Below are 26,249 nucleotides of genomic sequence, written 5' to 3'. Positions count from 1 at the left end.
GGAAAATTATCAGGAATTATCTCTTTACATATTGACTACCTCATTTTCTCCCTCCTCTCCTTCTTAATGATGCATAAACATTTTTTTTCTAGTTTAGTGTTTTTTTTTTACTTGAAAGTGTTTTCACTTTATTTTTATTATTTTTAAAAATTCCAGTATAACTAACATACAGTGTTGTATTAGTTTCAGGTGTACAATATAATGATTCAACAATTCTATACATTACTCAGTGCTCATCGTGATAAGTGACTCTTAATCCCCTCCACCTATTTCACCCATCCCCCAACGTACCTCCCCTTTGGTAACCACTAGTTTGTTCTCTGTAGTGAAGAGCCTGGGTTTTTGTTTGTCTCTTTTTTTCTTTGTTTGTTTTTCTTGTTTCTTAAATTTCATAGATGAGTGAAATCATATAATATCTGTCTATCTCTGACTGACTAATTTCACTAAGCAGTATACCTTCTAGATCCATCCATTTTTATTGCAAATGGCAAGATTTCCTTTTTTTGTGGCTGAATAAACATATTTTAGACCTCACTTTAACCTCCATGTGAAATTTCCAGATCTAAATAAATCTAGGGATAAAACATTGGGTTCCATTCTAAATAGTTTAATCTGACCAAGTCTAATATGATGATAATCCTGCCCATTAAGCTTTCAATTTTTATTATTGAATGCTTGATGTCTAAAATTCTTTTAGATTTTTAAAAAATCTGACATTATGTTTAATATTTATGTCCTCTGAGACAATTTCAAGCTTATTTATAATTCCTAAGCATTGTAAACACGATTATTTCATAATCTATCTCTGATAATTCCAAATATCTAAAGTTTGTCTGAGTCAGTTTCTGATGTTATTTTTGCTGGTTTTGACCTATTTTGCCTTGTTTCTTTGCATATTGAGATAATTCTGACTGCATACCTCTCCAAGGTATTGAAAAATCACTTTTACAGACTTTTAGAAGCCTAGAAAAAAACTAGCTTCTGTTAGAAAAAAAATGTATGTTTGCTTCTTGCAGTCCTATAAACTCTATCAAGTCAAGATCATCATAAGTCAAAATTGACACGTTTCATGCACTCTGCAGGAGATATAAATCTGGGTCAGAAGCTGATGCCAGGTTTTAACTGATTCAAACCCATGACTAATTCTCCCTTCATCTTTTTTAATTGTTGTTCTTCCTTTCTTTTATTTATTCTGCTCTATTCACTGGCAAGGCAACCTTCTAAGTGATAGTCTAGGGGGTACAGTGCTTTCGGTCATAGTTTAAAATGGGGAGGATTTTTATAAGATTTTTATAAGGATTTTTATACCACTGTGGGTGAGTTCTGGGTCTCTATTTTAGCCTTTTTGTTTTCAGAGACTTAAATTACAAAGCCCAAGTTTGCCTGATGAGTAAATGTCATAGCCTGCTTCCTTAGCTGCTCTGAGGGACTACTTCCCTTTTTGGATCGCCACTTTTTTTTAAAGATTTTATTTATTTATTTATTTGGGAGGGAGGGGGAGAGAGAGAGAGAGAGAGAGAGAGAGAGATCACAGAGGGAGAGCGTGAGGGAGAAGCAGAACTCCCCGCTGAGCCAAGAGCCTGATGTGGGGCTTGATCCCGGGACCCTGGGATCATGACCTGAGCCAAAGGCAAATGCTTTCACCTACTGAGCCACCCAGGCATCCCGTGGATTGCCATTTTTTTAAAAAAAATATTGGTTTCACTTTCTACATTTGCATTGTTAATGTATAAGAAAGCAACTGATTTCTGTGCATTGATTTTGTATCCTGCCACATTATTGAATTGCTGTATGAGTTCTAGTAATTTGGGGGTGGAGTCTTGGATTTTCCACATAAAGTATCATGTCATCTGTGAAGAGAGAGAGTTTGACTTCTTCTTTGCCAATTTGAATACATTTTATTTCTTTTTGTTGTCTGACTGCTGTTGCTAGGACTTCTCATACTATGTTGAACAATAGTGGCCAGAGTGGGCATCCTTGTCGTGTTCCTGATCTTAAGGGAAAGACTCTCAGCTTTTCCCCATTGAGGATGACATTCACTGCGGGTTTTTCATAGATGGATTTTATGAACTTGAGGAATGTTCCCTCTATCCCTATACTCTGAAGAGTTTTAATCAAGCAAGGATGCTGTATTTTGTCAAATGCTTTTTCTGCATCAATTGAGAGGCCCATATCGTTCTTCTCTCTTCTCTTATTAATGTGTTCTATCACATTGATTGATTTGTGAATGTTGAACCAAACTTGCATCCCGGGGATAAATCCCACTTTGTTGTGGTGGATGATCCTTTTAATGTATTGTTGGATCCTATTAGGTAGGATTTTGTTGAGAATTTTGGAATCCGTATTCATCAGAGATATTGGTCTGAAATTCTCCTTTTTGATGGGGTCTTTGCCTGGTTTGGGGATTAAGGTAATGCTGGCCTCATAGAATGAGTCTGGAAGTTTTCCTTCTGTTTCTATTTTTTGAAACAGCTTCAGGAGAATAGGTATTATTTCTTCTTTGAATGTTTGGTAGAACTCCCCAGGGAATCCATCAGGCCCTGGGCTCTTTTTTTTTGGGGGGGGAGGTTTTTGATCACTGCCTCAATCTCATTCCTGGTTATCGGCCTATTCATGTTGTCAATTGAGATACCACCTTACACCAGTTAGAAGGGCAAGAATTGACAAGGCAAGAAACAACAAATGTTGAAGAGGTTGTGGAGAAAAGGTAACCCTCTTACACTGTTGGTGGGAATGCAAGTTGGTACAGCCACTTTGGAAAACAGTGTGGAGGTGCCTCAAAAAATTAAAAATAGAGCTACCCTATGACCCAGCAATTGCACTCCTGGGCATTTACCCCAAAGACACAGATGTAGTGAAAAGAAGGGCCATATGCACCCCAATGTTCATAGTAGCAATGTCCGCAATAACCAAACTGTGGAAGGAGCCGAGATACCCTTCAACAGATGAATGGATAAAGAAGATGTGGTCCATATATACAATGGAATATTACTCAGCCATCAGAAAGGATGAATACCCAAATTTTACATCAACATGGATGGGACTGGAGGAGATTACGCTAAGTGAAATAAGTCAAGCAGAGAAAGTCAATTATCATATGGTTTCACTTATTTGTGGAACATAGGGAATAGTGTAGAGGACATCAGGAGAAGGAAGGGGAAAATGAAGGGAGGGAAATCGGAGGGAGAGATGAGCCATGAGAGACTATGGACTCTGAGAAACAACCTGAGGGTTTTAGAGGGGAGGGGGTGGGGAGATGGGTTCGCCTGGTGATAGGTATTAAAGAGGGCATGTACTGCATGGAGCACTGGGTGTTACACGAAAACAATGAAATATGGATCACTACATCAAAAACTAATGATGTATTGTATGGTGATTAACATAACATAATAAAATTAAATTAAAAAAATTGGTTTCATAGTTTCTTCCTATTTTGTTAGCTCTTCAATCCATGTAAATGTGTGTAAATACATATACATTCATTTTCATATATATATTTACACACATACATTTATATTACAGAAGTATAGATATATACATTTATACATGCATATAAACGTGTTTATTTTCAATCCATTTAGAGAAGATATTTCACAAACTTTCATCCATAATTTTTAGTTGTTTTCTTTTTTTTTTTTTTAGTTGTTTTCAATATAAAATGTTATGGGTTGAATTATTTCTTCCAGAAATTCATATGTTGAAATCCCAACCCCCAGTACTTCAGAATGGGACCTTATTTGGAAACAGGGCCTTTGCATATGTAATTAAATTAGAATGAGGTCATAATAAAATAAAAAAAATTAGAATGAGGTCATACTGGAGTAAGGTAGGCCCTCATCCAATAGGAGTAGTGTCCTTATAAGAAAGCAAAATTTAGACACACACGCGCACCACACAAGGGGAAAGTCATGTGAGGATGAAGGCAGAGACTGCTGTGATGCTTCTACAAGCCAAGGAACTCCACAAATGGCCAGCAAGCCACCAGCTGTGAAGAGAGAGGCCTGGAGTGGATTCTTCCCCCAGCCCTCAGAAGGAATCAACCCTCTGGCACCTTGATACCAGATTCCTAGTCTTCAGAACTGGGACACAACACATTTCTCTTGTTTGAGCCTCTCAGTTTGTGGTACTTTATGCTGCAGCCCTAGAAAACTGATACAGATGAGTAAATGTAAATAACCTTGTTCAATGTTACCCAAAACACAAGCCCTCAAATGTCTTTTCTCACCTTAGAGGAAAGAATGATTTGTGTGTGCTTCACAAAGAACAAGATCACTCTCCCTGCTCCCCTCACCACTCTCTCTTTCTTTTCTTCCTTTCTTTCTTTCTTTCTTTTCTTTCTTTCTTTCTTTCTTTCTTTCTTTTCTTTCTTTCTTTCTTTCTTTCTTTCTTTCTTTCTTTCTTTCTTTCTTTCTTTCTTTCTTTCTTTTTCTTTCTTTCTTTCTTTCTTTCTTTCTTTCTTTCTTTCTTTCTTTCTTTCTTTCTTTCTTTCTTTCTTTCTTTCTTTCTTTCTTTCTTCTTTCTTTCTTTCTCTTTTTTCTTTCTTTCTCTCTCTCTCTTTCTGTCTGTCTGTCTTTCTTTCTTTCTTTTCTTTTTCTCTCTCTCTCTTTCATTTCTTTAAATAAGCAAAAAATCAACTGCATGCATTGGAAATATAAGGTTTATGAATGAGCTTGTTTCCTAACCCTTAAAACTCATCTATTACTTTCTGTCAAAATATGAGCTTCCTCAATAAAACAACACGCTCCTACAGGTTTGCGTATCTTATTCTTTTACCTGGAATTCACTCTTTATCTGCCTTTTAAACTCTGCCCATTCTTCAAAATAGAGTTTAAATGAGATCAGTAATGAAAAAAAAGAAACAAATAAAAAAGATACATATATCGGACATGGTATAACACAGGATGTTAAGCTGAAATAAAAGATTCCCTTACTTTCTTCTAAAGAAGGGGATATATCAAAAACTGGGTAGACATGGGATTATATTTAGCATTAATTAATTAAAAGAAAATACATAGAGCAAACTCTTGGGGCAATTTCAAAAATAAGACTGTTAGTTGCCAAAGAGATCTAAGCTATACTTGGAGGCTCATCTACAGATAAGAAAGTGATAGACATTGGAGGGAATTTAAAGCACAACAAATGGAGCTCTTTTTCTCTTTCGTTAATGTTAAGTGAGATAGAAACATTAGAAAATCCAATTAAAAAAAAGATTTGAACAGTTTTCCCAAAAAAGGAAATATAAATGGTTAAGAAATACATGAAAATACACTCAACTTTATTGTTATCAAGAAAATGCAGGGGCAATTGGGTGGCTCAGTCAGTTAAGGTCCAACTCTTGATCTCAGCTCAGGTCTTGATCTCAGGGTCATGAGTTCAAGCCCCACTTTGGGCTCCACACTGGGTGTGGAACCTACTTAAAAAAAAAAAAAGACAATGCAAATTAAAACCACAGTGTAATCATACCACATTCTCATCAGTATGGCTAAATGAAAAATATTGTAATGAAATATTGCAAATATCACATGTTGACTAGAATGTGTAACAACTGAAACTCTCATGCTGTTGGTCCAGCTCTTTGAAAAACTGTTTGAAAAAAAAAAAAATCTGGGACTCCTGGGTGGCTCAGTCAGTTAAGCACCTGCCTTCGGCTCAGATCATGATCCCAGGGTCCTGGGATCGAGTCCCACATTGGGCTCCTTGCTCAGCAAGGAGCCTGTGCTTCTCCCTCTGCCTGCCTCTGGTCTCTCTCTCTCTCTCTGTCTCTGACAAAATAAATAAAATCTTAAAAAAATATATTTAAAAAAATCTATCTACTAAAGCCAAACATGTGTATATGCTTTGATCCAGAAATCCCATTCTTGGTATATACCTTAAAGAAATGTGTACATGTATTCTACAAAGATATGTACTAAAATGCTATAACAACAGTATTCATAGAAACCCCAAACAGGAAGCCCACTCAGATCTCTGCAACAGTAAATGGATAAAATAAATTGTGGTACATTTGCTAAGTGGCATACTACATACCTTTTATATGTATAAAAGGATAATTTTATTTTCAGTAATATGAGAAAATACTCTTTTATTTCAATTTAACGAGTATCAAAGCAGGTTCAATACTTGGATTGTGTTAGAAACCAGAATACCAGTCCCCTTGGAGGAGCACTAAGAAGGCACAGGGAAGCTTCTAGGATGCTAGTTATGTTCCATTTTTAAATCTGGGTGTTGCATACATGATTCTGTTCACCAAACAGTACACCTAAGATATTTCTGTTTTGTGGTATGTAAAGAAAAAAAGGAAAAAAACAAACAAAAAGAAATGTAAATGACTTGCTAAAGTAAACTAAAGTCCTCTGACTCCAGGTTGAAGTTTCTTTACAGCACACAATTCTGTTTCTCTATCATATATTATAAACCTATATCTCCAAAGTAATAGAAACAATTAAAATATGGTAAAACATTAAACTAAATGAAGTTTCTAAGCAAATATACTTTCAAATGATTTTTATATTACTAAAAAGTCAGTTCTATCTTGACACTAATAAGTTACAAATAAAATAATTAAAATAAATGTTGTAAGATAAGAAGGTAATGTTTTTCATTGGCTAACCTCATTAGCCATGTCCAGGTAAAATAATGGCAACTCTCAAAACACAATGGAGTGTGTAATGCATGCAAAGTTCCATCTAGAAGTCAAATTGGTAACTGTAAGGAACCAATTGCCCAAATCTAGCATATTATATGCAAATATTAGAATCTTTTAGATATTTATGTAAAATAACAAAGGACACAAAATAAAGGTTGTGTAATTATTTTAAATAAATAATTAAATTCCTATTATGCGTTTCATCTACGTAATGCTTCCTATGTTTGAAGATCTTAGAAGTTCATGACAGCCACCTTTCATTATCTGAGGGAAGATACAACACATTAGAAAAATATGACTAAGGCAGCTGGTTTTGCTTCAATCAATTCAAAGAAAGGGAATTATCATAGGAAGATCTTTTGGATGGTATGTTTTATTCCTCACAGTATTAAGAGAGGTCATAGAAGCATCTATCCCAGCAAAAAACAAAGGAATTTTTTTCTTGTTAACAAACCACCATTTTGAGGCCCCTGGGTGGCTCAGTCATTAAGCATCTGCCTTCGGCTCAGGTCATGATCCCAGGGTCCTGGGATTGAGCCCCACATCGAGCTCCCTGCTTTTTGGGAAGCCTGCTTCTCCCTCTCCCACTCCCCCTGCTTGTGTTCTCTCTCTCACTGTGTTTCTCTCTATCAAATAAATAAATAAAATCTTTAAAAAACAACAACAAATCACTAGCATTTTCTTTTTCAGTCTTAAATGTATAAATGCTGGCAAAATATATTTAAATAATATATGTATGTGTAATGACATATGAATATTGAATTGGTTCATTTATTTTTGTTATTGCACAGAAAAATTTGTTTAGCTATTGTAGGTCGAATATTTTATGACAGCCTTCATGACAGAACCAATGATCCCAGAGTCCAAGGATTTCATGAAACAAACCTCAGCCAAGAAACACTAATATAGTGAACTCTGCCATTGCCTTGTTCTGGTTTGGCAGGGGTTATCTATTTTCTGGAAACTAAAATGAAAATAAATTACTCAAGGGAAGATTAATGACACAAATATCTCAGAAGTCAAAAATTTATTAAGATTTATCATCGTAATTAACCATTGGATTATATCCATTTTTGGATATTATTAATAACGCTACTCTAAGTGTCGATGTGCAAATTTTTGAGTGGATGTATATTTTCATGACTCTTCAGTATGTACCTAGGAGTGGCTCCATGGTAACTACATGTTTAACATTTTGAAGAACTGCCAATGTGTTTTCAAAAGTGTTTTAACTTTATATTCCCACAAGCACATGCATGAAGGTTCCAGTTTCCCTAAATCCTTGCCAACACTTTTTACTTACTGTCTTTTTTACTCTATCTATCCTAGTGGATATGAAGTAGTGTGATGTGGTTTTGATATGCATTTCCCTAATGACAAATGATGTTGAGCATTTTTCATATGCTTATTGAGCTTTTCTGTATCTTCTTTAGAGAAATGTGTCTATTTAAATCCTTCACTCATTTTTGAATTGTTGTTTGTCTTTTTATTTTTGAGTATAAGAGGTTTTCTTTTTTAATGTAGATACCAGACCTCATCAGATAAATGATTTATAAATGTTTTCTGACATTCTATGGACTGTCTTTTCACTTTCTTGATGGTGTCCTTTGAAGGAAAAACAATCTGTAATTGTATTACAGTCCTATTCATTTATTTTTTATTTTGTTGCTTATGTTTTTGGTGTTTTTGCTTATGCTATTGGTGTTTTAGCTAAGAAACCATCATCTAACCAAAATTATAACAATTTTATTTCCATGCTCTGAACTTAGGTTAGGCAATGGTTTCTTAAACAAGCCATTTCCACCTTAAAAGGACTTTGGGGGGAAAATCTGAATTTAATCAGACCTATAGCTATGACTACCTATTTAAAGAAGAAAAATAATGACTCAAAAGAAACAAGGAGAAGAGAGACACGTGAAATAATATCATGAGTATATAATGTGCAACATTTAGACTGTGGGAAATTAGAGAGCAAATAACCTGAATTCCTCAACAAAATCTTTCAAGGAAAAAAAAAAGAGATGGAAGGAGAAACATATAGGTTGTATGTACAGTTTAGATTATATTGTCCCATTTATTACTTTTGATGATTACTCCGTTCATTTAAATAATCACGTTACTCACAGTCATCAGAGTTATATCTGACCTTCTTGCAAAACATAAAACTATTAATCTGTAGTCTATAAGTGCAGAAAATATTGACTGGAAATAAACGTATTGTATTTGCAATTATCTCATTGTTCGGATTTGGAAAGAAGTTATACGAATTGGTTGAAAGTACATACGCAGACATCTATAGCATTATACAGTTGATGCAGTCTACATTACATCAAATACAAAGCAAAAATAGAAAATTTTTAAGCTAAAGAATTTCTTTGCTCCAGCTCTAAATTATCTTTTTTACATATCTCAAATGCCTTTTCCCATAGCTCCAAAAAAGATTGACATTTTAGGGATTCTTCAATGGCTACTGGGAGATTGTTCCACAGTCTTAACTAAAGTTATAGTCAATAATTAATTTTATATTGGTCCTGCCTAAATATTCCTTTCTTTAGTGTCACATACCTGGGATAGTTCCACAGACCATTCTAAGAAGATCTCTGTTATGATGTAGAATATTGCCCTCAGAAACAGATAATTATTAATCTTATTTGTGATATTTCCACATTAATCAATCCCTCATCTAACTTCACTCCCCAAATTAGGCAAATGCATTTTCAATGAGTAAATACCAATAATGACAATAAAATATGACCTTGGGTTAAGTAATGGTGTCTTAGATAAGACACCACCATTAATAATGATGGCATCCTCCCTCCCCCAGGATAGTATTAAACCTAAAGATACTGAGCAATTTCAATTCAATTGACTTACAATTGAAATTAAATTCAGTTTAAGTCAAGTACGACTTTGTTCACAAGTTAGTTGGTATATTTTATACATTGCAGAAATGTCACTTCTTCACACACTCTGACATTCAAAAAAAGTCGTATTATTTTCCCTAAATCTAATTAGGTCTAGTTTGGATCTTCATTTGGTGAGACTGTGGACAGTCCTAAGTATCCCAATCTACCCTTTTTGGTACAAACACTCTTGGTACAAGAGCAACATTGATCTTAAACAGAAGGAAAACTTCAGGAGGCTTTCAGTGCTCAGTATTTACTGTTACTAAGCCAAGTGTTCATATTCCCATGAACACCTAGAAAGCATATGCTCAGCTACAACCAAGGCATGCTCCCTAGCCACAAGTCATACTTCTTATAGTTCACAGGTTCTGTCATGTCCTATTGATGTCACTAAACTACAGACTACCAACTATCTCCTTCTTTGGTGGAATATCCACTGTCTATATTTGCTCCTGCCTTCTCATCTCAAAGCATATTTTTGTCTATCCTCACTCTCTGCCTACTATTCAGGACTCCTAGGAATGTGTCCCTAATTTTTTAATTACCCCCCCAACTCCAAACCAGAAGAGGCATTGTCTTTAGTAAACTAATGTATTGAGAGCTACAAAATTACTGAGACATGGTATTAAAAAAAAAAAAAAAAAAAAAAGACTAGCTACCTTCTTGGAATAGAAGAGGAAAAATATACAGAACCAAACATAAATAGCTCTTTTAGGCAAATCACTATCTCAGTAAATGAACCTAGTGCATGGCTAATACTTCTGTGCTAAATTCACAACAGTGCTGGAGGAAATAGTAATTCCTATGGATTCAGCTAAGACAATTTTTACTGAATTACTTCTGACCTTAGAACAGAGTTTGAAAATTTAATCTTAGAATTCAGAATCATGGACCTACCACTCTCTTTGAGAGATTCACTTAATTATGTAATGTTTTTAAGAAAATTTTATGGGCACCTGGGTGGCTCAGTCATTAAGTGTCTGCCTTCAACTCAGGTCATGATCCCAGCGTCCTGGGATCAGGCCCCACATCGGGCTCCCTGCTCAGTGGGAAGCCTGCTTCTCCCTCTCCCACTCCTGCTTGTGTTCCCTCTCTTGCTGTGTCTCTCTCTCTCTCAAATAAATAAATAAAATCTTAAAAAAATAAGACTTAATTTTACTTCTCAAAATGGTTAATGATTAGTACTCATAATTTTATTGTGAACAATATAAATAAATGATGTATGGACCATGTTATGAATTTGTCAAATAAACATGTATTAAGTGAAGCACAGGGCACCTCAAGGTGAGCCAAAGTTCAGCAGTAGACCATAAGAGAAATTGAAATAGGGATGGGTGAGCTCGGTGATGGGTCTTAAGGAGGGCACGTATTGCATGAAGCCCTGGGTGTTGTATGAAAACAATGAATCGTGGATCACTACATCAAAAACTAATGAGGTATTATATGGTAACAAACAGAGAAGTTTATTACCCACAGTTCCTAGAGGAAGTACCCAGAATGCCTAGAGGAGCCATACAGGGAGGTCAGGGCAGGGTGCACACAAAGAGAGAGATTGGATCTGGGGTACAACCTTTCTTAGGGTCCATGAGTGGAGTGCTGGGGTCCCCTGGCTAAAGCCCAGTTGGTCAATTCAAACCCAAATAGCAGGGTTTTGGAAAGCAATATGAAAGTTTAATCTAAGGGGTGCATATGGAAGGTGTTAGGAGGCAAAGGAGACTATTGACCACAAGCCTGTTGATCACAAGGCTGTTCAGGAAGTCAGAACTTATATTTGCCTGTGACTCAGTAGGGCATGGACTTGCATGAAGAGCCAGTGCCATGTCAAGGTTCTTACAGGCTGCTTGGCCAAACAAATTTGATGCGGAGGAAGTAGCATGGAGTAGCTTAGCTAAACTCTCTACAGACCAAAATTATATATATATGTGTGTGTGTATATATATACACACACACATATATACATATGACATATGATATACATAGTATATATTACATATATACTATATCATCTATCCCATATAATCATGTAACATATGTAATATATATTATCATATATATCTCATATATATATATATGGTACACACACACATATGATGGCATTAAAGAGTCTACTGGTGGGAGGCAGTTTGCTATAAGCATCTTTCATTCTTATATCAATTCTTTTAGCCAATTAAAGAGGTTAAATATGTATTTTTTTAAATCAAGTGAATATATAATATTGTTGTGGCTTTTTCCTTCTTCAACTTTCAGCATCTCTAATTTCTCAGGTGACCTATGGTATAGTATATATACAAAAGAATTGATTTTTATTTCATCATCTCGCTAAATCTGAATCTTACAGGAAAAAGGAAATAAATTGATTTATAGTGAACAGCAAAGGTGAACACTGATTTAAATTAGTACCAGCTTTTCTTGTAAGCATAGTTTTATAAAAAACAGATATTTTATTATTGCTTTGAAATTTCCCTCAGGTATTGAAAGAAGACATATCCTGTCGCATAAGTATAAGCGATTCTCTTAAATCTTTTCATATCTTATTGCATCTTATTACGCACGTGTTATATCAGTTTAATTTAATAAGATTCATACAGAAAGCCATCCCAACTCAGAAGTTAAATTGTAAACAATCCATCTAACATTAAAAAAAATTAAAGAAAAATAAATTCCTTTTCAATATAATTCTTCATAAAATGCAAATAATGATTTATGATAACCCAAGCTATAGGTAGACACCCTTACCCTTCAGTGAGTAAATCAACCCTTATGAACCTTGTTTTTTTCCTTGTATGGTGTTAGGCATTATATTAGTCTTCTATAAGCCTGCTATTACAAAGTACCACAGACCGGGGTGCTTAAATAACAAATATTTATTTTCTTGCCGTCCTGGAGTTTAGAAGTCCAAGATCAAGGTGTTGATCAAAAACACCTCAAGTAAGAAATAATCATACTTAAAACTGGTTTGTATGGCAGTTAAAAGGCTGTATAATTATAACCCATATCTATTTATGCAAATATCTCTAATCTCTATGTCTAGACCTGACATTTTTAAGTCTTTTTTTGTGATGCGTTTTGGCAATAAAACTGATTGGGATTTAAAACTAGAGTTGATATTATTTTTTGCAACCTAAGACCCAACATAAATCTTATATCTTCCATAAAGTCATATAGCATTTATATTTTCTTTTATGACTATATTAACTGTACGTGAACCACATATTTCCCTATAGTAAATATATATATTTGTTATAGTCTATATTATATTCTATATATTTATCAAAAAGATAGCCATATATTTGTTTAGTTTTATTAATGTACACCATAATCATTTATATTTTTATTCATTTTCTGAATGACTATTTTTATAATCTATAATGTTGGCATTATGTATGATCAGATTTTGATTATTGTTTGTTCATAAGTTTCTCTCATTTAAATGCTCCATAAGGAAAAGGATTATTACTAACGCTTTTTTACTTTCTTGCAATACTGGTGTTCCCATCCTTATGCAGCTCTTATTGTGGACAAAGTGTTCATGTCCCCCCAAAATTCATAGGTTGAAGCCTTGATCCCCAATGTGATGGTATTTGGAGATGGCGTTTTTCAGAGATAATTCAGTTTAGATTAGGTCATGAGAGTGGGGCCCTCATGATAAACTCCGGTTTTCTAAGATACTACAGAACTTGTTCGTTCGCCTCACATGCACACAGAAAAGAATTAATATGAGCACACAGCCAGGTAGCAACCACCTACAAGGCAAGAAAAAGGCCTCAGAATGGAACCTATGTTACTGGCATCTTGATCTTGGAATACACAGCCTCCAGAGCTGTAAGAAATAAGTTCCCTATTGTTGAATCACCTAGCCCTTGGTATTTCATTATGATTAAGACAGGCCTTTTTTTATACATTTATTCTGGATTATAGATCCTGTAAAAGGAAGGATCATCTCTAACACTTCTTTAACATCCTGGAATAGTAATGTGCTTATCCTTATATAACTGAATCTTATCTTGGAATATTCACTACCAGAAGTCAAAAGCAATAGTGATTTGCAATGACCAAAATGGCTTGAGATTTCATTTATTGGAGAATTGTTTTCATAGTATTTCTTATGAGTAATTTAATCAAAGCAATAAATAGTTTTTGACAAGGAATCAATTAGTATAACAGGTTTTAGATGGCAAGGCCTCATAGCCTAGATTTGTTATATCTTAACGCACATTTATTTAGGACATCTCATCATTTGACTTGTTTGGTAATTTTGAAGAGAAATGTCACAGCCAAGATCAAAGACTTCATTTTGTGGATTTCAGCACTGACTCTGGGAAATGGCTTGAATACTAAATGTCACTTGCACCTGAGGGATTCGACATACTGGCAAATTATTCAATTTAGAATCAAGACCTCTGTCTAGACTGGGTCAAGTATATTTATGGCCACCTCTAGAGAGACGTTAGACTATTTTTGCATAGATATCACTGGCATCTCAGATATTATTCAGCTTTGCCTTTGTCTCTATTGGGATTCTGTTTTATTATCATGCTTTTCTTTATAGCTATCATTATTTGAGTTTTCCCTGAGTTCTATTTGAGGTATTTCAATTTCCTTTATAGCATATTTAAATCCATTTAAATTTATGAAGTCTCTTTAATTTTCATTTCCCCGTTTAGCCCATGTTTTTGTATGGAAAAAAATCTCTCAAAAAATAACTTCTTCCAAACTCTCTTGGGCTAATGGTACAGAACCTGGTGTCATTGCCTCTTACTTAAAACAGATAACAACCTTGGGTATGAAACCTGCCTCTCATGGGAATTATTCCCTCATACCAGCCCATAGTCACACTGAGAACAGAGAGGAATGACCCTTGAGCCTGTCGCAAGCCCTGTACCTCTAAATTTCATCTGTATATTTTTTCCTCTTTTGACACTGAATGCGGTATGGAATTTAGGGCAGCATATCTGGTGCTGCTTACCTAGATTGGAAACCAGTGTTTCCTGCTGAATCCAGGTCCCTTGCTTTATACAAGTAGCAAATACTGTGCCTGCACATGCATCATGGAAAGTCAAGGTGCCACAGGTGCACCCTTGGGCACCCAATTATGAAATCCTTGTAAGGCTATGACTTCAGTTAGGCCAGAAACAGCCGTGCAGATGTACCAAGGCCAGAAACTTTGTAGTTCAAGGTCATTCCGGAGCAGTTTTGTACCCTCACACCAAGTATGAAGCCCATTAGCCGTTCTGTTTGGATTAAGAATGAGGCCAACAGATTGTGTGAGAACTGCATTGTTTACTTAAAGAGGGTGAGTGGAGATCTCTCTCTGAACAGTAAGCTATAGGAAAGTTCTAAAAATCTCTATTTTTGGTTAGCTTTACATCCTCAGTATCTAGCACAGACACTGGCACATATAGGGAGTCAGTGTTTTTACTAAATGAATATAATAAAAAATACTTTTTGACTATGGTTGTGGTTTCTATATACATCCAATTCTGGTTCTTCTTTCTTTCTGGTCTCATAGTAAGACTCAACTTTCCAAGTCCTTTTTTAATTATGTGAGACTATTGACTTGATCTAAGCAAAGAAACATGAACCAAAGTGATGTGCATCACTTCCATACCAAGGCATTTAAGAACTTGCACAATACACTCAACATGGTCTATTCCTCTGTTGTCAGCATCACAGAACTTCAGGGTCAGACAACACTGTTATAGGGCGAGGGCTTCTGTATCTCTGAATAAATAGCCATGTTATTTATTTATTTTAATTGTTTTTTTAGAGGGAGAGAGAGAGAGAGGAGGGTCAGAGGAAGAGGGAGAGAGAGAATCTCAAGCAGTCTCCACGTCCAGTGTGGAGCCCGATCTCACAACCCTGAGATCATGACAAGAGCCTAAATGAAGAGTCTGATACTTAACTGACAGAGCCACCCAGGTACCCCAAAGGCTTCTGAATCGGAATCGCTGCACATAGGAGACTTCCACTGGAGGGCTGGTCTATCACGTGATTTTATGCAAGCTTTCGTTTGTTTAGTCACTCATATTTGGACTTCATTTTGTTATACTCCTGTTATGCTGATGCATAACATTGAATTTATGTCTTAATTGTATCTCTAATAGAAAATGTTGGATCTACATTATTAGACTTTTAACTCTTCGTTGTTTGTTGTTATTATGTATGCATCATATTTCAGAAGTCCATCCTTGACTTAATTTGTAAACTGATTCAATAAATTCCCTGTGAAGTCTTAACTATATGCTCAGATCTTTTTCTTTTTTCTGCTTGTAAAATTACTAATGACTCTGGGGTAAATAGCTCTTTTTTAACAGGCTGTGGGACTTAATCTTGGAAAGTAAAGTGCCAATAGGAGAAGAAATCCATGACAAATCTAACAAATGCCACAGATGAAAATAAATAACATGCAAATAGTAAGTAATGATTACTTGATCCAGGAAAATGATTTAATTAAATATACATCATTCAGAGTTTTTTATCTCAATAATTAAAACTCTCAGATTTGCAATTAAGAAATAATTCATGCTTTTCCAGGGTTTCACATTGCTCTCCTACATCACAGCATACATTTTCATTGCCTTCTGAAGTATAATAGTAAAGTCTATTGTTAATGCAGGTAACAATAAAAACAAAACAAAACCAAAAATACTGCTATAAAGAAAAAGGGGAAAAGCACTTTAGGTGAGTGAGAGTGCCATTATACGGAATTATTTTTAGATTTAACCTAGAGTCTTGGCTTTAAAAATAAAATAATAAGACTTGACTCTGCGAAAAATGTGAGGGGTAAAGTGGCCGGTGAAACCAGGCAAGAATACAGTACACATGATGGATGTGGTTTGCTTTTGTTTTTTGTTTTATTTTTGGTGGCCATAATTTTGGAAGCATGAGCCAGAAAGGAAATGAAAAATAAAGATTGAGAAATGCGCTTAAATTTAGAATTCAAATTTAGAATTGGAATAAAGAAAGCTAACTATTTCTTCACCAAATACCCCAAAGCAATTTTATAAGTGATGGAAAATTTTGAGCCTGTGATTAAAACTTTACAGGGAATTTATTGAATCAGTTTCACAAATTAGATGAAGTATAACCAGCACTTTACATGCAGAATTTTAACTCTTGGAATACTTTTGTAAATTAGGTATTATTTCATTTTTGCAATTAAGAAAATGGGCTAAGAGAACTTCTAAGCTCACTTGGATAATAAGGTTGGAGCTTGGATTTAAAACCTTCTATGTCTGATTGCCAGGCTTATAATATTTCCACTGGATCTCATTACTTTCTTTAGAAGTCAACTATGCTAATTTGTAAGGGAAGCAAATGGTAGCCCGATTAGTTATAGATAAAAGAAAGGCAGCGATTAGCTACCGTTACTTTTATTTCTGGATTCTTTCTGTTAAACCAAGGCTCTGTTTATGGTAATGGATTGAGTATGAAGTTAAAGAAAGAAAATTGGAAGTTTAATATGAAATATTTGGGTGCAGTGGGGCCTGTTATGGAGAACACAGGTGTTAGAGTTCTATGAACATGAGTTTAGTTTTCATATCTATAAAATGGAAAGTAATACCTTGCCTGTAGGATTTTTATAGACATAAGTGACAATGCCTAAGTACTTGGGAAAATGTCTGGCTCACTGCTAAGAGATCAATATATGACAGTTGTCATTTTCCCGTCTTTTTGAACACTGCTCTTTGGACCGAATGCAACCCAGATGGTTTCTGTGCACATAAGAAGTAGAAGTAATCAGGGTAAAGTTAAGAGCAGTCAGATCAAATGGGTGACAGCCAGACAGGGGACCGAAGCAGTTGCATTTTTCTGCTAAAAGAACGTCAGGCTGTGATATTCAAAAACATAATATCAGAAGAAATATTAGAGAGAGAAAATTTTACTGAACTTGGCCATGGCCACTGCATGACTACCATACCTATCTCCCAACGGTAAAAGAGTATACATAGTGGAATGCCATCCAGGATAATGTGGCCTAATTCTGATTCTTGCCCGTCCCAATTAGCTTTCTGTGGAAATGGACTAGGAGCCCCCCAGTAGAAACAGGCCGGTGTTGTGGTACACAGATATATTACTTTTCACGGGTCACTTTACATTCTACACATCACTGTAGTAGTGTGTGTTGCCATTGCATATATTCCTACAGCATCGCTCCAAATGTTTCTGGCCGCAGTTTTATATGTATGAATTATCTTCCATAAACTTTTTAGGTTTCCATAGGAATGTCTGAGAAAAGTTACAAAATCCTGTGCTGGCTACTAAGCTCTTGATTCTGAGCCCCAAATCCACCTTTCCAGACTCCAGTGCTGCAACTGTAAACCCCATTTAGCTTGGCCAGCCCTCCCATCAGGCTCTGCACAAAGAGAGTGCTAGACACAGGCTGAGAAGCTCTAGAAAGGACTTCCTGGGAACTTCTTGTGTTAACTGTTAATTTCCTGCTCCAGGCAGCATTGCCCCGCTCCTTTTTCCTCTTGGCAGTGACAGCTTGTAGAAACGGAAGGTGTTCCAGGTTGAATTGTTTCCATTACTTGCAGAACTAGTTCATGGAGCCCCCTTTGAGACACCAGTGTCACGCATATGATACCACTGTCCCCTGCAGGATGTTTGTGTTCCAGCTCCACACAGCCCTGTTCTGACTCAGGGGCAGGATGGCCAGGGGAGGACCACCCCCTTCCCAGAGGTCTGAGTTTCACTCCAGGAGGCCCTTCCCCCAAACTTTTAAATTTTAATAATGCCAACCTCTTTTCATTGCTTTCTCAATTCTGGCCCTGGCGACTGCTTCCCGCAGTAGCTACTACCTCTGAGGCACCTTATGTGTGAAAAAGAGTTCATTCATATAACAGGCAGGGGGGTGGGGGGGTGGGGGACTGCCCCTCTTGGAAAGTCCTGCTTGCAAGGTTGGCCCCTGGCTGGTGTCTGGGAACTTAGATTTTTGGTTGGTTCCCCACCCTTCCCTCATAAGGATGGTTTGTTGTGCCTAAACCGCAAATACTGTGGTTTATACTGAGTACCTGCTTACCTTCTGGGGGTCTGGAATTCTGGTATGTGATAGGCAGAGAGTGCCCGTGTGACCACCCCCAGTAAAACTCTTGGTTACGGAGTGTCTCATGAGATTCTCCGGTAAAAAAATTCCACATATGTTGCCACAATTCACTGCTGAAGGGATTAAGGACATTCTGTCAGACACCACCGGAAGAGGGAGGACATTTGGAAGCTCGAGTCTGCTTTCCTTCAATGGCGACCCATGAATCTTCTCCTTTTGCTGATTTTGCTCTCTATCATTTTGCTTTAATAAATCATAGCCATGAATATGACTGTATGTTGAATCCTGTGGGCTGCTCATGGGGACCCCTAACACACTTTAATTTCTCTTTCACGCCCCTCTGTTTTTTATAGTTTTCTATACCTACGTTATAATTCTCTGTATTAAATTTTCTCTGTTGGGATAACTGGTATAGTAAGATTTAACCTAAAACAGCTCTACAGCAGGGTTTTTCATAGTGTACCCTTTACCTACATCAGAAAAATTCCCTGGAGATAGATAGATGATAGATAGATAGATAGATAGATAGATAGATAGATAGATAGATAGATAGAAAATAGATAGATAGATAGATAGATAGATGATAGATAGATAGATAGATAGATAGATAGATAGATAGATAGATGATAGATAGATAGATAGATGATAGATAGATAGATAGATGATAGATAGATAGATAGATAGATGATAGATAGGTTCACATATACACTAGAGGTACTAAATCATAAGCTCTAGGGGAGGGAATTGGGTTTAACATACACCCCTGATGAAGATAATTTTAAAATAAATTTGGAGAACACTTCTCAATGGTGTGAGATAAGTTTATTCTTTCTTGAATACCTGAGAAGGTGTTTATAGTAAATCATATGCTCTTGCCTTTGTGGAGTGAATTTACTTCTTTCATATGAGCAGGCCACTTCCCAGTAGTCAGCATATCCTTGGATGCTTAATACCAATGGGTACTTAATAACTTGGGAAATTGCTTTATAACCATATCATTACTTATTCATAGAATTTGTACATAATATCTACTTTGGGTTTATTCCAAGGTCTTTGATAAGGTCGATAGAAGATAAATTGTGAAAATGTACACTGACACAGTAAAGGGTTTTACTCCCTTCTTTAAAATAACATTTTATTTTATTTTAAGTAGCAGAGACATTTTTGAAAATTTTCTAGGAGACCCACAAGAAAATGATATGTATGATGAAATTATTAGATACTAAAATGTCTCTAATTTTTTTCTATGGAGTTGATACTTTTTATCAATAAATTGGCAGAGCAAGAATAAAGACCATAAAATTAAAAACATATGACGTGCAAATGGGACATGGAGGTTTCAATTATAAAAGCACAATGCAATCTTCCTTTCCCTTTTGAATATAGAAACATGTATGTGACTCTCACCTTTTCTCCCTCCTACATGATCATCTTGAGCTGACAACTATGATGTGATAATTTACAGACTGAAAAATGACTAAGCTTGTTTCGGGTCATAAAATAGTGCTTAAGTTCCAAAGGTAGTGGGGCAGTTAGTGACCTCATTATTCCATCTTGACTTCTAAAGCAACACTTTGAGCAAATAGAACAAGTCAAAGTCACTCTCCAAGAATTGGGAATGTTTTAAACTGGGTGGTTCAAGATCCTTGATTGGAGGCACCTGCTTCAGATCAGGTTAGTGTCTAGAGCAGAGAAGTAGATACCTAGGCATTGCACTGGATTCAGATTTGTTCTTAAAATAACTCTCTACCCAGCTCCTCCAGGCTCTCCTTGCACATTATGAACATTAAACGCCATCATAGGATACTGGAATGCATGCTCCTCTGTAGTTTTGGAGTTACTCTGGGAAAAAGGCTAGGATAACAGCAGTCACAATTCCCTTCGCTTATCACCTCCTGGTATTGGCACATTCTACCGCTCCTAATTCACCGACACATTGTTTTGACTTGCCATCACTCCTATCTGAAATTTCAGATTAGAAAATTTTAGACCTTTTTTAAGGAAATATTCCAGGTCCTTTCCAACACTGAACCAAATATTAATGAAAAGAAAAGATATAAATGTCTAGAAATAGATTAGGTTATAGAGGAGAAGTTCTTTTTGGTTTCATTCAACATGTTTTGAGCATTTTCTATTTGCCTCTGGACTCGACACTTGAGGGTACACACTTGGTTCCTCAAAAAGACATCCTTTGAGTTATTTTTTTCTCAGTGGGGCAACTGATAACATTTTGGGTGGGAGGGTTATTTGTGTTTGCCACATTGCAGAATATTTAGTGTCCCTGGCCATTGTCTATTAAAAACCTACCTATTTTCCTCTATTATTTTGGCTACCAAATATACAACACACATCACTGACCTAAGATATGTGCTGCACTTGAAAACCAATATACTTGAATTTTATTCTACGGTAATTTAAATATAATTTCAGTTATATAATTTAAGAGTCAAGAGGACATCATTCCAAAATCTATTGTATCTTTTTTTTTCTGTCTGAAGGTTTTCTTCTCTTTGTTATCACCTAATTCCTTCACCTCTTTTCTGGGCTAGCATCTCAACTTTGTCATATTCATGGTAACATGATTTCCAGAGTGGATGAGTTTTTCTTGGAGACTAAAAGCTTCATGTCAGTTTCCTGACAAGGGAACTTTTTTATTCTTCCTCTTGCAGAGCTGTTCTTTACTACTTAACTACCCACTAAATTCCAACTTCCTGTCTGAGGCAAGCCTTCAGTTCCCCATTAATTTGCCAAGCACAGATGAGTAGTAGGCCCTGAGTCATCAAGGAATTTCCAGTTTGGTTACCAGAGTTAACCACTCCCAAGGCAGTCTTTTATGAATCATTTAGATTTTGACTTTCCTTTCTCTACTCCATCAGATGTTCCTTTCAATCACGTCACCTTGGTTTTATAACAGAAATCGGCATCGTGCTTTCAATGACTGTAGCAGACCACTTCTACCTAAAATAAGAATTGCTTCCTTACACATAGACAAAAAGAAGCCTTCTCAGAAAGCAGTTGTGTGTCTGAAAGCTTAAGCGCAGAACATTTACTTTAGCTATGAGATTATGGGTATGCCCTTTTGTTTCTCTGGTCTCTAGTTTATATGAAGGACAGGGCCACGCAGTCTCTAAAACATCCAGCAGTGCTATGAGTCTAGACTAAAGGCTAAAGGAAGTTAAGCATTTTCTGTCTGTCAAGTAGGAAACAAGTGACACCTGTCTTTTAATTTCTAGAGTATAGTGGGAACCCACATATATGTAGTTACTGAGTAGTCATTGAGTTACAATGAATAGGTTAAGGTATATAAGAGAACTAATGCAGAAAATGTGCTGACGTAGCTTCTGAACTATACTTCTAGAAGATTCTCTGGATTCTAATTCTTTCTTCAAATTATATTTACACAGCCTCACTTAGCTATTGTCCAAGCTCCAGTGTGCATGCAACCTAGACAAATGCCTAAGTGGCTCCAAGATGAGGCCCTCTTACGTGAGGACCAAGCTGACCCTGATAGTATGTTTATAAATCAAATCAAATTCTGAATAGGACAGAAAAAAAGAAGAGGAAAATCAAATGCAAATTAGTTGCATATTCAGTGTTTCAAATCACGATCCTTAACCAGCTGTGTTTAAAAATGATAAAGCTATTCATATTTATGAATATCTGTAACTTATTTGCTTTCAAATAGTTAAACATTTTACACCTAGTTTAGTATATATTTGAGCACATGTGTTAAAAATCTCAGAGAAGTGTAGGTATAAAAAAATAATAAAAAAATATTTAGGGTTATAGAGGTATATTCATAAATAGATTTGTGACCATACATTAAGTAACATACAAAATTTTAACTCTATTATTACATGAAATCCATCCTTGCTATTCCTTCATGAAATACATACTTTTTATGTTCTATATATATCAGTTTTGTTTCTGAAGTGTTTCTTTTATAATTTCTTTTACTGAAAAATGCAAGAAGAAATCCAGTTAAAATAAAACTTGGCAATTGAACAGTTCAGATATCTTATAACTATTAGGAACTATAGCATTTCTTATATGCTGAGAGTGTTTTAAGTGCTGATTCACTGCATGTTAAGAAGATGTTGACACGTCATCTGTTCCTGGCTCAAAACCTGCAGTGGTCCCTCATCTTACTCAGAATAAAACCAAAGCACTTACAGCAGCTTCCATGCACCAACATGATCGATCTCCATGGTTAACTTTCTGACCTCAACCCCTTTTTTCCCAGACACTCACTCCATTCCAACCACGCTGGTCTCCCTGTAATCTCTCCAATTTCACAGGCGCTCTTGTCTTAGGACGTTTGTACTGGTCATTTCCTCTGCCTGAAACTACTTTCTCTGGCTAACTCTCTTATGTCCTTTAAGCATTTGTCCAAATATTGCCTTTCCAATGAGGACTATATTTTTTTAAAAGATTTTATTTATTTATTTGAAAGAGAGAGAATGAGAGATAGTACGAGAGGGAAGAGGGTCAGGGGGAGAAGCAGACTCCCTGCTGAGCAGGGAGCCCGATGCGGGACTCGATCCCGGGACTCCAGGATCATGACCTGAGCCTAACCTATTCCATAGCCTGGTTCCTTCAAATCAACAGTCAAGATAGAGTCTACCCTGTTCTACTCCTTGCCGCTTTCCAGGACATTTAATGGCTTATAAAAAGGCCATATGATTTACTTACATATTTAATTTATTGTGTGATGTTTGTCTATATCCTGATAGAATGTAAATAGTAAAAAGCAAGAGTTACTGCTATGGTCTGAATGTTAGGGTCCCACCCAAATTCATATTTTGAGATTTTAATGCCCCATGTGATGGTATTTGGAGGTGGAGCCTTTGGGGAATGATTAGGTCATGGGGGTGCAGCCCTCATGAATGGGACTAATACCCTTATAAAAAAGGCTCCAGAGAGCGCTCTTGCCCCTGGTACCAAGTAAGGACACTGGGAGAGCTCTGCAGGCGCAACCTGAAGTAAGGCCCTTCCCCCGCCATCTGGGACCCTGATCTCAGACTTCCAGCCTCCAGAACTGTGAGAAATACATTTCTGTCATTTAAAGCATTCTGTTTGTAGCTTGCCTTTGTTATTTTGTTATAACCATGTGTTGTTTCATTATAGCAGTCCAAAGAGACTGACAGTTGTTTATCCGCTTTGTTCATTAATGTGTCCCAATCTCTAAAACAGTGATTTACTCACACTCAGCACCCAATAAATAGTTGACTTTTTGAAGAGAAATAACATGATTAGGTAATGATGATAAAGATGATGATGATGGTGGTGGTGGTGATGATAATGATGATAACGTAATTATTCTATTTTCTTTCTACCCTAGGCTAAGTCACTTACTTTCATAATTGACCCAAACCTCCCCCTAAATACTATGGCGTACAGATATTATAATTCTTATGTTATCAATGAAAAAAAAAACAAAAACCTGTGACTGGAGAAGTTAAGGAATTTGTCTCAAATTAAACACCTAATAAGCTAGAGGAATTGGGACTGGCATCTAGATCTGTCAGACTTTAAGGTCTAGGCCCTTATCTTATAGTATGCTATAATATCTCAAAAATAATTTGGGAAAGTAAATTTCATACTTGCTTTGACTGCTGACAAATAATGGAAATAAATTTATTTTATATGCACAGTATATTGCATATACTGTAATGCAGTATATCATATGGCCTTTCACCAATTCATTTGATTTTTGGACACTTCTTCTGGCCCTTGAATTCATGAATCATTTATCCGGCTTCTACTCACTTTATAAAAACTCTGTGAGTTAATTGTTATGAATATCTTGTGAAAATCTATCAGCAGAAATGAACTATTTGGACATGAAACATGTAGAGTAAAAACTTTTATTAACTCAGCCTGCTTGATAACACAAAATCATAAGTAAAAAGTTATGGGAGATGAGGGAGCAATATTGCCAAAGGAAGGAAAATAAAAGTCTAAAGATTTCAAGTGGCTAAGTTAAAAATGAGACAAACAAGAAATGTAATAGTTATTATCAACAAAGAATATATGCTATGAAGAGGAGAGATGGAGATAAAAAATAAAATGTGCATAAAATTAAGTAGATAGAAAATATTCCCATTGTGAAGTATAGCACTCTTACTAGTTAAGTTCATGAGCTCTCTTAAGTTTGCTCATTTTTAAATTGCTGATAAAAACAGATACGACACTTGATCTTAGCCAAAAGGCCAAGAAGCGATAAAAATAGTATTTACCTCAAAGAGTTGTTTAGAGAATAAAATGAGCTTATATATTTAAAATGATTAGAAACAGAGTCTAGCAAGCATAAATGTTTCTATAACCATTTTATGCTTCTGATGGGCAGAAATATCTCTCTCTTTACTTTCCGATTATGGAAATCAGTTGCTCATGAATGATTTGACTTTGTATCTACTTAGAAGTGGGCAGATTTGAATTCCAGTCAACTCAAGATTTTAATCTGTCCTTTTTCTTCACTTTTCCCTCTGTAGCATCTAAGACTAGATGGAAACATGTAACATCATGATAGAGGAAGGGATACTCTGTTACCTGAATACTGTCCTGCTGGTTTTAGCTGTCCTTTGTACTTAATCCCTCTTAGCCTCTGGGCATGCATTAACCTCCATGCAAATGTCTAGCAGTAGTTACCTTTTCCCACATTGCATCCCCTTCCTGAAGACCTCAGATTCTTTCTAGTTACCAGCTCTCTCAGCATACTTATGTTCATCATGGAAGCTCCAGAAATAATTTAGTGTACTGCCTGCCAGGAGCAGGAAATGGGGAATGTAAACATTAATCTGGGCAATTTCTCTGCCTAATCACGCCATGTCATTATTTCCACTCTAACAGGGCCACCCCATGTGGTCGTGGAGCACAGTAGGTGGTCATCTCCTATCAAAAACTCTAAATGATAAGCAGTGCACAAGCCTCATCTATCGTCATGTGTCCCCTCCACGCGTTGTTTCTACCGTCTCACTCTGCCACTCTTGGCCAAAGCCCCTGTAGTGATGCTTTTGCTGGGTGAACTGGGGAGTCACTGAGCCCTGAGGCCTTGACCCATTCAATCTGAAAGATGTTGCCAGAGGCTCTTGGTCCCCTCACAGGAAAGAATTCAAGGATAGACCTGACACAGCAGGTGAGCAACACAAGGAGAGTTTCTTAAAGGGAAAGTACACTCTCCAGATGTGAGAGTGGGAGAGCTTGAGAGAAAGCTGCATGCCATGGGGGTTGGGTTTCTGTATTTTATTGACAGTTGTTAACTAGGGGGTGGAATATTAATTACTTGGGACGGGGATTTCTTGGAAGCAAGATTTCACACCTTTTCCACCTTCTTTGGTCAGGGGCTTCCTGTCATGGTACCCGCCATATTGGGCTTGCCTGGTGTGATAGGGCTCTTTGTGGAGTGCTTCCAGGACAGGCCTCTGAATTTCCCACAGCTGACCATGGCTTCCTCATTGCTGGATTCCAGGTATCCCCTTAGAACATAACTCGCTGCCTTTACTAGTGCTGCAGAATCTTATCTCAGGGAGCCAGGAGCACTTTAAACCGGCTTCAGATCTCCCAGAGAGTGTTTTTCTCTCTTATGTGGAGATAACTTCCTTACATTGCATCTTGTATGCATCTTCTATGTCCTGTGGTTAATAATTAA

General features: G+C 36.4%; 1 pseudogene; it reads right to left on the bottom strand.

Annotated features, from left to right (window-relative positions):
- Positions 1-24,664: 24,664 nt before the first annotated feature.
- Positions 24,665-24,822, bottom strand: LOC113926147 (annotated as a pseudogene).
- Positions 24,823-26,249: the final 1,427 nt, after the last annotated feature.

Source organism: Zalophus californianus, chromosome 2 (genome assembly GCF_009762305.2).
Source record: "Zalophus californianus isolate mZalCal1 chromosome 2, mZalCal1.pri.v2, whole genome shotgun sequence".
Taxonomy (NCBI): Eukaryota; Metazoa; Chordata; class Mammalia; order Carnivora; family Otariidae; genus Zalophus; species Zalophus californianus.
Note: the sequence above shows the minus strand (reverse complement) of the source record. Positions and strands in the feature narration are given on the sequence as shown.